Below are 11,643 nucleotides of genomic sequence, written 5' to 3'. Positions count from 1 at the left end.
ATTCTGCAATTTCCATTCTGCAATATACTGTGAAATAGATTGCACCCGTGCCAATAACTATAGTGAATACAGGAAGTAAAAGCATCATTTTTTATATCCCAGTTGTGTACCCCTAGTTTTCCATCTGCTCACAGTGCAGGATGGGTTTTTTTGGTCTGTATTAGAAGTAGAGGATCAAGTATCAGCATCTTCTGAATCTCAAGCGTTCCCCATGCCAAAACGTGGGTTGCCTCCAAGTAGTGTAGATACTCAGTAAGTCCAGGCTTGAAAATGGGCTGAGAGTTATGCTTGAAGCATAACAACATATCAGAAGCAGGCTGCTTTGGTTCTTCAGGTAAGTCAATTAGTAATATATATTTTTATTTGTTCAGTCATGTTATAAACAATATCCTTTAATGAGCCATAGTGGGAGGCATTACACTACCTTTACTTCTGACATCATGGTATGATTGTAATTATCTGTGTTAGATTTGAGTGAAAATGGACTGATGTGAAAATTCAGCAGTTTTTCAATACAGGAAGTAAAAGCATCATTTTTTATATCCCAGTTGTGTACCCCTAGTTTTCCATCTGCTCACAGTGCAGGATGGGTTTTTTTGGTCTGTATTAGAAGTAGAGGATCAAGTATCAGCATCTTCTGAATCTCAAGCGTTTCCCCTTGCCAAACGTGGGTTTGCCTCCAAGTAGTGTAGATACTCAGTAAGTCCAGGCTTGAAAATGGGCTGAGAGTTATGCTTGAAGCATAACAACATATCAGAAGCAGGCTGCTTTGGTTCTTCAGGTAAGTCAATTAGTAATATATATTTTTATTTGTTCAGTCATGTTATAAACAATATCCTTTAATGAGCCATAGTGGGAGGCATTACACTACCTTTACTTCTGACATCATGGTATGATTGTAATTATCTGTGTTAGATTTGAGTGAAAATGGACTGATGTGAAAATTCAGCAGTTTTTCAACTCCAGTTACATATAAGGGTTTTTTGTTTATTTAGGAAGGAGAAATGAAAGATAATTTTATAACAGGAAAGTGAAAAAACTTGACAATTTTAAAACAGGCTTAAAATTTTATTAAAAAACAGCTTTTGTTTCTAGATGCATGATGATGGTATAACTGTTCAATTTAAAAACAAACAAAAAAGAAAGAGTGCAAGTCTGGGTGTGAAGATCTCTGAAGAATTGATCTGAATTGCTGATTCTGCCTAAAGACAGATGAGATAGGGAAAATAGTTTGCAAAAGAAGCAAATCCTGAAGCAGGTCCTAACCCCCGCTTGCAAGCTGAGAAGATCAGTTTTCAATGAAACAAGGCTGCCTGTCTACAGAGCAACTTAGGAGTAGATTTGGAAAAACTGTCAGAGAATATGCACTGAACTAAAGAAATCTCCCTGAAATCATACTGAAGCCTTTCTGGATGGATGAGACAAGGCAGATTCTACATTTTCATACCTGTCAGTCTGCTCAGAAGAGTGCTATGCCCAAACTGTGGTAAACACATTGCTATTATGTGAAAAAAGGTCTCTACTCTCTGGGAAAATGGGTCTCTAACGTGTTTGGCCCTCATCTTGCTTTTCTACCTTAAGTACTGATTCTTGATGAGGTTGATATATGTTGTAATTGGTGCACTTGCTACTAATAACACTCCCTAAATCTATCTGGTCTTTTTCCAACAACCAAATTCTAAAGAAACTACTGGTGAAACAACTCATGGCTCGTGAAGCAGAACTTCTGTGGAGGGAAGGACAGGGCTGGCTTCTCTTTCCAGTGAAAACAGCCTTTCAAAGTAATTTGTCCAAGAATCATCTGGGAATTGTAAGTCTCTTATTACAAAAACACAGATGTTGGGACTGGAAATTAATTTTGTGGCTTTGTTTGTCACCTTCTGGAATGGAATTAAACCAGTGCCCTGAAGGCTGCTGTCTGTAAAGACTAGTCTGCTTTCTTGTTTGCTGATTTGTTCTTCCCTCAGCAGCATCCATGCAGTGTGAAAATGAAACATATCCTTCCTGCTTCAGTAATGCTGAACTCCACTGGTGTTCCTGCTTTCACGGAGTGGGAGGAGGCAAAGATCTGGATGTGTCAAAATTTCTGGCAGCCATACCAGTTCCTCTTTACTTGTTGCTACCTTTTGTTCAAACAAAGCCATGTATACAATACAAAGGCAATTTCAACCGTCTGCATTCTGTTAATCAGCATCAGTACACATCACAGCAGCTTAAGCAAATTGGTTTTTTGGTACATGACTCGTTGCTGCAGGTGAACAGCGTGTGAGAATATACTGTCAGAACTGCACCTAGACAGGGAGCTGCAGAGAATGTCCCTACTTTAAAACCACTTCATTCTCATTCTCTTTCTTCACAAACAGTACTAAATTGAAGACTATTAGCTGCATAAAATCCAGACAGGGAATTTCAAGCTGCTGACATTGTGGCATTGAATATACAGAGCTCAGCAGCAAGACGCTAACAGCAATCTGAAACAACCTTCACTAGACCCCCCATCTAATAACTACGGATTCAGAGCATCGTTGGATGTGCAACCTCCCAAGGTTATTGAATAACAATCCTATTTCTGCTAATAGTAGATGTTCCTAGTTCTCTTATAATTAGCCACCATGGAGTTTTTATGAAGGTTATTGGGTTGAAATTTATTGTTGTGATTTGTTTTAAGGAGGAAGGAAAACACACACACACTTACACACACTCACACACATATAGAGCAGGGGAAATTATCCTTCTACCATTCATTAGCAATAGTCACAGTTACCTCCCGCATTTTGTGTGCATATCGAGGGCCTTTTATGCTCTGCAACCTCTGAGTGATTATTGTGCTGGGAGAGGCTGGGACCTGAACATCTGCAGCTCCCCTAAAGCCAGTTAAGTCAGTTCACTCTGCATGATCTGCAATGGCCACCTAACTTAAATGCAACAGATATTCCTGAGTCTAGCAGGGAGAACATTAAATCTTTCCTCCAGCAGGCAATGCGATGGCACTTCGCACTGAGTGAGGCTGTTCTCTTTACATTGCAAACTGCAAATGGCTGGAGAGACCAGAGGTCCTCCTTAATCAATAGTGATCTTTCTCATTTATTTGGTTTTAAATAAAAGTTTCACAACTTTGCCTGGTGATTCAACAATGGTGTGGTCAGCAAGCTGGCATGACATCACATTGATGCCCTCTGTTTTAGACTTCCCCCTAAAGATCAAAGGAATGAGGCGTGAATAGATAAACAGGCTCATCAATAATAATATCTTTTATTTTCCAGACTGATGAGCCGTAAGTCAGATTGTTAGCACACTGTGATGTGTGGAGGCAGGCAGGTTTTAATACCCATAAAGACAGCTGTATCTGCAACATGGGAAGCTTAAATTTTAGTTTAAATATTTTGAGGATGAATACTGAAATGACAGATTCCACAGTGCACCTACCATAATAAGCACTGAAAGCCGTAACCAAAAAAGCACAGACTGGATTTGGGTCCCAACTGGTCTATTTTTTCACTGCTGAAGAAAAGTAGATCTCCGTTCTGGTGCTCTGCAGAAATCTGACAAAAAAGTGTTGGCTGGGGGGAACATGTGCAGTGCTGCAATAATAAGAGTGCTCTGCACAGTCTCAGCGGTGTGTGCTTGCTTTGAATGCTCAGATCCATGCAAACACATCGGCATCCGTCTGCCACTGCCCTTGCCTTCACCAGTGACTGCATCACTTGCATTTTAATGTAGAGATCCTCTGCAGAGTTTGCCTAAGTAGCACACAGAGTTTGTGAAAATGAGTTCAATTACTCTCTCTTCTGGTCCTTCCAAAGTCTCAGAAAGAAACAAAAAGTAGGATTTCTGGACGAACATCAGGAAAAACACAAGATCTTTTTTCCAGTCGGGTAAGACTCGGTGTTTTCAATGTTTTCTGTTTGCGAAGGTCTGTGTCATGTGAATAACCATGAAGTTATCCAAACACAGAAGATGCATAGCTCTGCAATGATGTCATTCATTTTCTAAAACAACCAGAAAGCGCCACACATTTACCCAGTAGATAACTCAAGCTTCTTTTCCTATACTATTCCATTATAAACAAGAAGATTTCTTCCCTAAACCACAAAAATTAAAATGTTAGTACATACTGCAAAATTCTCAGCCCACCTTTGCTAAACTAAACAAATATATTTATAAGTTCCAAATGGAAAGCCTCTTAAAGCCACTTTTAGAAACATATTTCTGTCATTTGAGACACAAATTTCTTTTCTCATTGCCTAAATCTACATTTTCACTTCAAAGGCTGCTATTTTGCATTCAGTTCCTGTATGCTCAGCTATTGTTTCCCCCTATCGCATTGTTATCAGATGTTCTGCAGGTTGACAGTTATTACTATGTGCCAAGAGAAAATGAAGTCAGCACAGTTACATGTGCTTTTTCCATGGCCAGTATCCATGATATCATCCTAATCAGTGTATCATTCAACAGTCTTCTCACCTCATTTCCAGGCTTGATTTAAGATACATTTTGAAAACACAAAATCAGTGTGTGTGTCTTTCTGTTCTTTATTTATTCTAGTTCAGAAATAATTTTAAAGTTACATATTGCTGAGGCTACTTGTGATTCATTAAACTAATGTTCTACTCCTGGCAAATGACCTGTATCCTATGAAAGGATATGAAAAGTAGAAAGAAGCTAGACTTGATTATTTCTTTTTTTTTAAGTGACACTAGAAAGATAAAATTTGTGTATGAAATGTGAGGAAAATTTATTGGTAGTATGCAATACTGCTTTACTATTCAAAAACATTTTTGCTTTGTATTTCAGCATCTTAGACAATGTCTCTGGATTTTCTCATCTTTCTTTAATTCTTTTTTTTTTCCTGATTAGGTGAATTTTTTTTCTCTGACATGACATTGCAGTGTTCTGATACGTCAATATATGTCTGCAGTCCCTCTGCAGGAAGGTTTAGCAAGTTTGTGCATCTTTACACATGCACAATTATTTTAACTTTTAAATACATATTTTATATTAGAAATGTTGCGTTAACATTTTAACTATATGTCATTGCATATTTTGTATTTATATTTTAATTTAATATATACACACACACAAATATTGTGATTTTGGAACAAGACTATTTTCAGGGTCTCAGCTTTTCTCACTATATGTGTGATTAGAAACTCCGTATTATTTTTTTAAAAATGAAATTATATATTATATACTGTCTGGAAGCTAAGAGGGATTGTGAAAACACCAAATAATTTGAAACCCCAAATAGAACTATTTATTGTCAGTAATGAAAGTTAGAAGATGATTTTTCAACAAAGACTAGGTTTTCTCAAAACAAAAAACAAACATAAGAGGAAAAAAATTCATACATTTTCACTAAAGCAAGGTTTTTTTTGAAACATAAAATTATTGGTATTGAGAAATGTATAAGAAGAATACATATCAGCTCACTGAAGTTCTGATATATCTTCTGTGCATATTAATATAAAGTTGAACTATCTGGGAATATTATTTCTACTTCTTCTTCCACAGAGAAAAATGCTGGTTTGTTCCATTCAAAAGACTATTTAGATTTTGAAAAATCTTTGAATGAACATGGTAAAAAGAAGCAAGTGGAGTAGAGAAATTAGAAATTTTAATCTTCAATTCAAAGCAGCGCCGCTTTGAAATTCTTAACATATTAATGGTAATTTTAAAATAGACTGTAAAGATTAAACAAACATTTCAGAATTATCAGGTTATTTAAATTTATTGACCAAGTAATTTGACAGCTTAATTTTTCTTTAATATTTTTGTTTATATCTTTGATGATTTCGTTGTGTAATTCAATATGAAAGGACACAGATAGCATTAAAAAATATGAAATATACTTCCCAATCAGCTCTAAAATAAAATTTCACCTTTGAGTGAAGTAACCTGTGCAGAAACCTACCTCTGCAAAATTTCTTTCCTACCACAGTGCAAGTATTAGTCTGTCCAAAAAAATAACTAATTAGGCATACATCTAAAAATCAATTTAATAAATATGCAGAAGCATGAATCTCCTTTTCTATATCATATTCCACATTTAGTATAATTAGAGCAACCATATATGTTACCAGCTGATTACATGTTATAATTACTATTACACAAGTTATAAATAAATCTACATCTTAGTGGAATGATAGAAGCTGCACTTATTGAACTTAAAGTTATCACTGTTTATAACTTTTGCAACAGACTACATTAATCAAATTTAGTTCTAATATGTGAATTCTGTCTGCTAAAAAACCTACAGTTTTCTTTGTTAAAAGGCTTTATTAAACAGCTTTTGAAAAAAACCCAAAATTTTGTGTTTTCAAAATAATAGTTTTCTTTGACAAATAGCCATAAGTATATGGCTAGGAAATTAGTTTTTTCTAACCTCAATGACAATAGCATTATTTCTAATTGTGGATAAAGAACACTAAAAAGAAGAACAAAAAAAAAGGAGGAAACTGCAAAAAGTATCTACTGGACAATGATGAAAAAGTCATTTTCTGGTTTGCCTTTTCCGTGAATCAAAATGGGAATTTCATTTTGAAAATCACAAACTATTTCCTATAAACTAACAAAATACTGTTGTTAATACACTTGTTTTTCAGAATACTGTTTAAATTGAAATACAGTTTTAAAGTAGAACAAAATTTTTAAATCAGTTTTAAAACAGTAAGTCTTTCTGTTTCTGAAAAGGAGTGTTTATAATTTTAAGTGTTGACATAGTAACTTCAGCTATTGGACATTTTTTCCCATTTTTTTCACTAAATAGTTAATAATTATTTCTCCAAAATCACCTTCTGTTTAAAAGGCTCTGGAGTGAGTGCACTGGAATTAAATTTTTATAAGTTTTTAAATAACAAAATTTTGGCTTCAACTTATGCAAGAAAAGAAATGAAAAATAAAGTCTGCTATAGCAAAAAAAGGATTATCAAACAACACACTACTATGAGTTTTCATTTTGATGTCACTTGATAATGAAACATGTTAATTGGAAGTTTACCCTTCTGAAAAAACTAGCAAAGAAAAAACATACAAAAAACTCTGAATTTGGGGCTAATAAGTAACAGATCTTCTTATCAACAGGCTTTCTTCTGTAGAAAATGGAACACCTTAATGAAGAAAAAAGACAAGCTCCTTAAAGCAAGAAAAAGCGGGGAAGTAAGATCTTTTTACATTTTTATTTATTTTAGAGCTCATTTGACCTAGCCTCCAGCCCAAAGATCAAAACCAACTAATGAGCCACTGGAAGTGCCCTCCTTTGTAATGCACTAGGAATTTCAGGACCTGATTTTTCTCTTTTTATTACACAGCAAATCATCATGGAAAACCTCACCACCTCAAGCATCTCTAAGCAAAGACTGATCAAAACCTTACAACAGATATTCATAGGCAATGTAGACTGGAAGACAGACAAGAGACCCTCCTCTTCCTCCTTAGTGCTGTCAGGGTCTTGATGGCACCCATAGGGCCTTACTGCTCTGGTGAGTCCCCCAAGATCCCCATGCACCCTCTGCCCAAGCCCCAGGTCTCCATTTCATCTTCAGCTGATGATATCTGGGAATGGCTCAAGGGAGAACAGGGCCACAGCTTGCTCCTGGCACCCAGTTTGGGTGAGACTACACCAGCTGGGAAAAAAAAAACAAGGAAGGGGAACAGCATTACCTGCCCGAGCATGAACTGAGTCCTTTGCCCACAGATGCAGAGAATGGGCTCTGGACTATTTTATTTATTAGTGTAATATTAGCCTGAGACACCTCAGGGACTATTTCTCTTGGACTGTTTCTTTTGGGCACTGTGCAGAGTAAATAATACTGAGTATGTGAAAGTCAGTTGATTGTCATTATGGCTAGATGACTTTCAAGACAACAATGAAAAACCTCACAAACCTCAAGTCTGAGCCCTCTCTTATGAGCCAGAGCGCTAGCTTAATAAAAGAAAAGAAACACCTCTTGCTGTTTAGGATTCATCAGCACATATAGTTTTCCTGACTTTTTTGGCATAGAAGTCAATATGCTATTCTATAGTCCCTCATGTAGACGCCAGGTTTCAGTGCTAGGCTGTACTGAAGGTGGGAATCAGAGCACCACACACCTTTGCTTTGTCATGGAATCTGTCCACCAGGAACACACGTGAAGAGCCATAGGCTCGCTATGGGAAAGAGAGACCAAAAGAGCGAAAACATGTATTTCTGTTATACCACAGCTACTCCGATCAAATGCACTTCCAAAGTTTGAACAACAGCAATGAACTTCTGCTGTGATGCTCCCTGGAAAACACTTCAGAAATCAACACAGTGTGCACATTTTAAAGCAAACTGCAGCTTTGTAGGAGCTTCTCTATTAGACACTTAACTGCTTGTAATCATTCTCCTACCAAAACCATTCCTTCTCTAATAATTGTAATATTAAACAGTTTGCATTTGACAATGCAGTACTGCAGAGAGGCAAAGGCTGGCATGAATCTTACTGTACTAATAATACTTAGCATGATTTATTGTTCTATAATTGTGCATTTCTTGAGAATTAATCCCAAACTGGGTGACATTTGTTACATTCTAAACCTACAGCAATCCATGTGGTATGACAGTGTTTGCTTGCCTAATCTCTTCAGATAGGTTTGGCCACTCGTTCCAAGATATGACTGCTATATTTGGGGGAAAGAGGAGGTGAAGGAGAATGTCTCTGCAATAGATATTTTTATTAATTCAACTCTTCAGCCATGTAGATAGGAGATCAGAATTGGTGTAAATTACATTTTCATATACTTTTCACATATACTTACCATAAAATCAGTGCCTGCTCTCCCTTTTCCTCTTTCCCCCTCAATCCAAATCGAAATTTACAATATTCTGACCCTATTTTATATTGTTTATCTGGCAGATAGTAGTTATAAACAGTGAAAGATAAAGAACATGAGGTAAAAAGTAGGGGTATATTCCAACACAGTGCAATATATTCTGGGAATAAACAAAATTATAAATTCCAATATTGGGATGAGAAGTTCAATTTTTTAGACTTCTCACTGAACAATTTTCTTTTTTAAATAGTAGAAGTTTTGCTTTGAGAGTATGGTTTCATGGCCCCAAGACCCAGAAGAATCCTGACAAATATTCAGTGTTTAACTGTACTGTTTAACTTGAGTCAAATGACTAGATTCCTACAAGAAATCAGGAAAATAGGCATCTGTAGCATTCGAAAAAACCTTTGGAATCACTTTGCATGAGACAGTGTGAATTCATGGTACTTTCACTGCTGGCTGCTGAAGATGTGTTAAATGCCTAAATATAAATGAGGTACATTGCATTATTAGCCCTTAGTCACAGTAGACTAGTAGGCTACTTTGCTTAGCCTCCCAGGCTCACTGCATTAATGTGGGCCTAAAATCTCCTTTTAAGCACTTACTTTCATATTACTTTTCCTAACTTCTTTGTTCAATAAAGAATTCAAAACCAAGATTTGCTGCATCGTGACCTATGCTTCATGTCAAATGATTTAAGACGACCCTCATTTCCTTTCCCGACTTCAAGAAATACAGAATACTTCATCCACACACATTGTCTTTCATACTGGGTTCATAAAACACTTTGCAAATGCCATTCTGTTGACTTATGTCATTATTTAGCTATTGATCCTGTCTTACCCTTATTAAGGTGAGAATTGATATGAGCGTGCTAAGCTGAGGACTTTCACAATGCCTGTTGTTTTCATTTAGGTCTAGTTTAACTTTTTAATGACCTTTAACAGAACCAACTACTTTCGATTCTTTAAATCTCTGAACTGTTGATTAACTACTCTTTTTCTTTCCTAGGAAAGTGAAAGACATCTGAGAGTTACACTGTTCAACACCTTACTAGAAGTACCAGATGTTAACTGGTCAAACCATTGTCATGAGGGAGATATGTAAATGATATTTTAGGAAAATTGTTCATCTTTCAAAGATTAGAATTAGATAATATTATAGTGAAATCTACAGTTGAAGGCAGTCAACAATATGCAGCTAAGTATGTACGACTGAACCACCTTCTCTGTTTTTGTCTTAAAGCAAATGCAGAAATAAAGGTAAATATGGTAATATAGGTTATGCAGATGAGTTGATTAAAATGAGATCTTCTCATTCAGTCTCATAACACAGTCATTGACACCATGTTGTGGTTCAACCTCAGTCGGCAACTGAGCACCATGAAGATTCTCTCTTTAGCCCCTGAATTACATACTAGCAACGTCAAAGCAACTCGTTATAGGTTGCAGTCTAAACCAGTGCATATCCACATGGAGTAAACACAAAACCCCCACCAAACAGAGATGTTAGCTTCTTTCACATTACGACTCTTGTCTCAGTGCAGCTTTTCTTGATGAGAAGTGAGTATTTATCCCCCTCCCCACTCCCTTACTGAAAGGTGCTGTCGTGGTTTAACTTCAGTCAGCAACCGAGTACCACACAGCCATTCGCTCCCTCCTCTCCCCCGCCCCCCCAGTGGGATGGGGGAGAGAATTGGAAGAGTAGAAGCGAGAAAAACTCGTGGGTTGAGATAAAAACAGTTTCATAAAATAATAATAATAATAATAATAATAATAATGGTGTGTTATCAACACTATTCTCATACTAAATCCAAAACACAGCACTGTACCAGCTATGAGGAAGAACATTAACTCTATCCCAGCCAAAACCAGGACACACCACAAAAAGAATTGAGTGCCAACTCTTACTGTCTTTGTGTAAATCACTGTAAGGGAACTAATTTCATTGAACTTCAGACAAGCTGCCTAACTCTTAAAAGGCTAAAGTAGTCATTCAAGCACCTTTGATGGGGGATAAAAATGAGCATGTTCAAAGGCAATTACCCATGTTCAAAGCTAGGTATGCTATGCTGTAGTTTCACAATCAGTTTAAACCAGATTAAGCTGGCAGGACTGCAGAAAGAAGTAGCCCCATCATTCTTCTGCAGCTCTGTTTCTCCCTTGTATCAGCACAAGCATTTACCTTCCAGCTAAAACGAAACAGTTGTTTTTTTGGCATGTTAGTTTTAAGCAAGATAATTTCTCTGACCTGGTTCACTGTGCAGCTGTACAAAGCTTCCCCAGGAGGGGGAAGATGGCAGGGAGGTGAAAGGGGAGTGATAGAAACACTTCTCTTGGCATCAGTGCCAGATGCTGCTGCTGTGAACTGATTGTGAAATTACATCATAAGATGCAATAGGTTGCATGCCTCTATTGATTACAGATGGGACCTTACTGACTGGCCTGTGCTATAGGGGAGTAGAAACCACCCTAAAGATGCCTGTACAGAGTAGCTGAAAAGACTAGCTTTAAAACATTACATTTTTTGTATAAAAATGAATTTCTTAATGAAAAGGAGAGGATTTTCTTTTTTTTTTAAATCTTAGAACACTTCCAAACATGCTGTATACAGGAACCTAAATAGGGTAGTTTTTTAATAGACATCAACAGAACAAAAAGAATTCATTTTCAGAATACTAAATGGATACATATTGTACTTATATTTTAATTTTAACTATGCACATGGGAACCAAATAAACAGTCTAAGTCATATAGAAATAAGGGAGAACTAGACCCATGATATATCTTGTCTACGGTTTCTACCAAAGGCTTGAGTCCTTTGGGATTCATATGGATGGATTAAAAAAAA

General features: G+C 36.5%; 1 long non-coding RNA gene across 2 annotated transcripts; it reads left to right on the top strand.

Annotated features, from left to right (window-relative positions):
• The first annotated feature begins 698 nt into the window (after window positions 1–698).
• LOC103912987 lies at window positions 699–10,075 on the top strand. 2 transcript variants are annotated; one of them, XR_663403.1, is made up of 4 exons: window positions 699–781; window positions 7,081–7,155; window positions 7,308–7,478; window positions 9,805–10,075. It is a non-coding gene; the product is annotated as an uncharacterized LOC103912987 (long non-coding RNA). The 2 variants fall into 2 exon arrangements; XR_663402.1 differs by lacking the exon at window positions 7,308–7,478.
• The last annotated feature ends 1,568 nt before the right edge of the window (window positions 10,076–11,643 follow it).

The sequence above is a fragment of the Pygoscelis adeliae genome, unplaced genomic scaffold (assembly GCF_000699105.1).
Source record: "Pygoscelis adeliae isolate BGI_AS28 unplaced genomic scaffold, ASM69910v1 Scaffold71, whole genome shotgun sequence".
NCBI classification, from domain to species: Eukaryota; Metazoa; Chordata; class Aves; order Sphenisciformes; family Spheniscidae; genus Pygoscelis; species Pygoscelis adeliae.
This window is presented reverse-complemented; position numbering and strand designations above follow the sequence as displayed.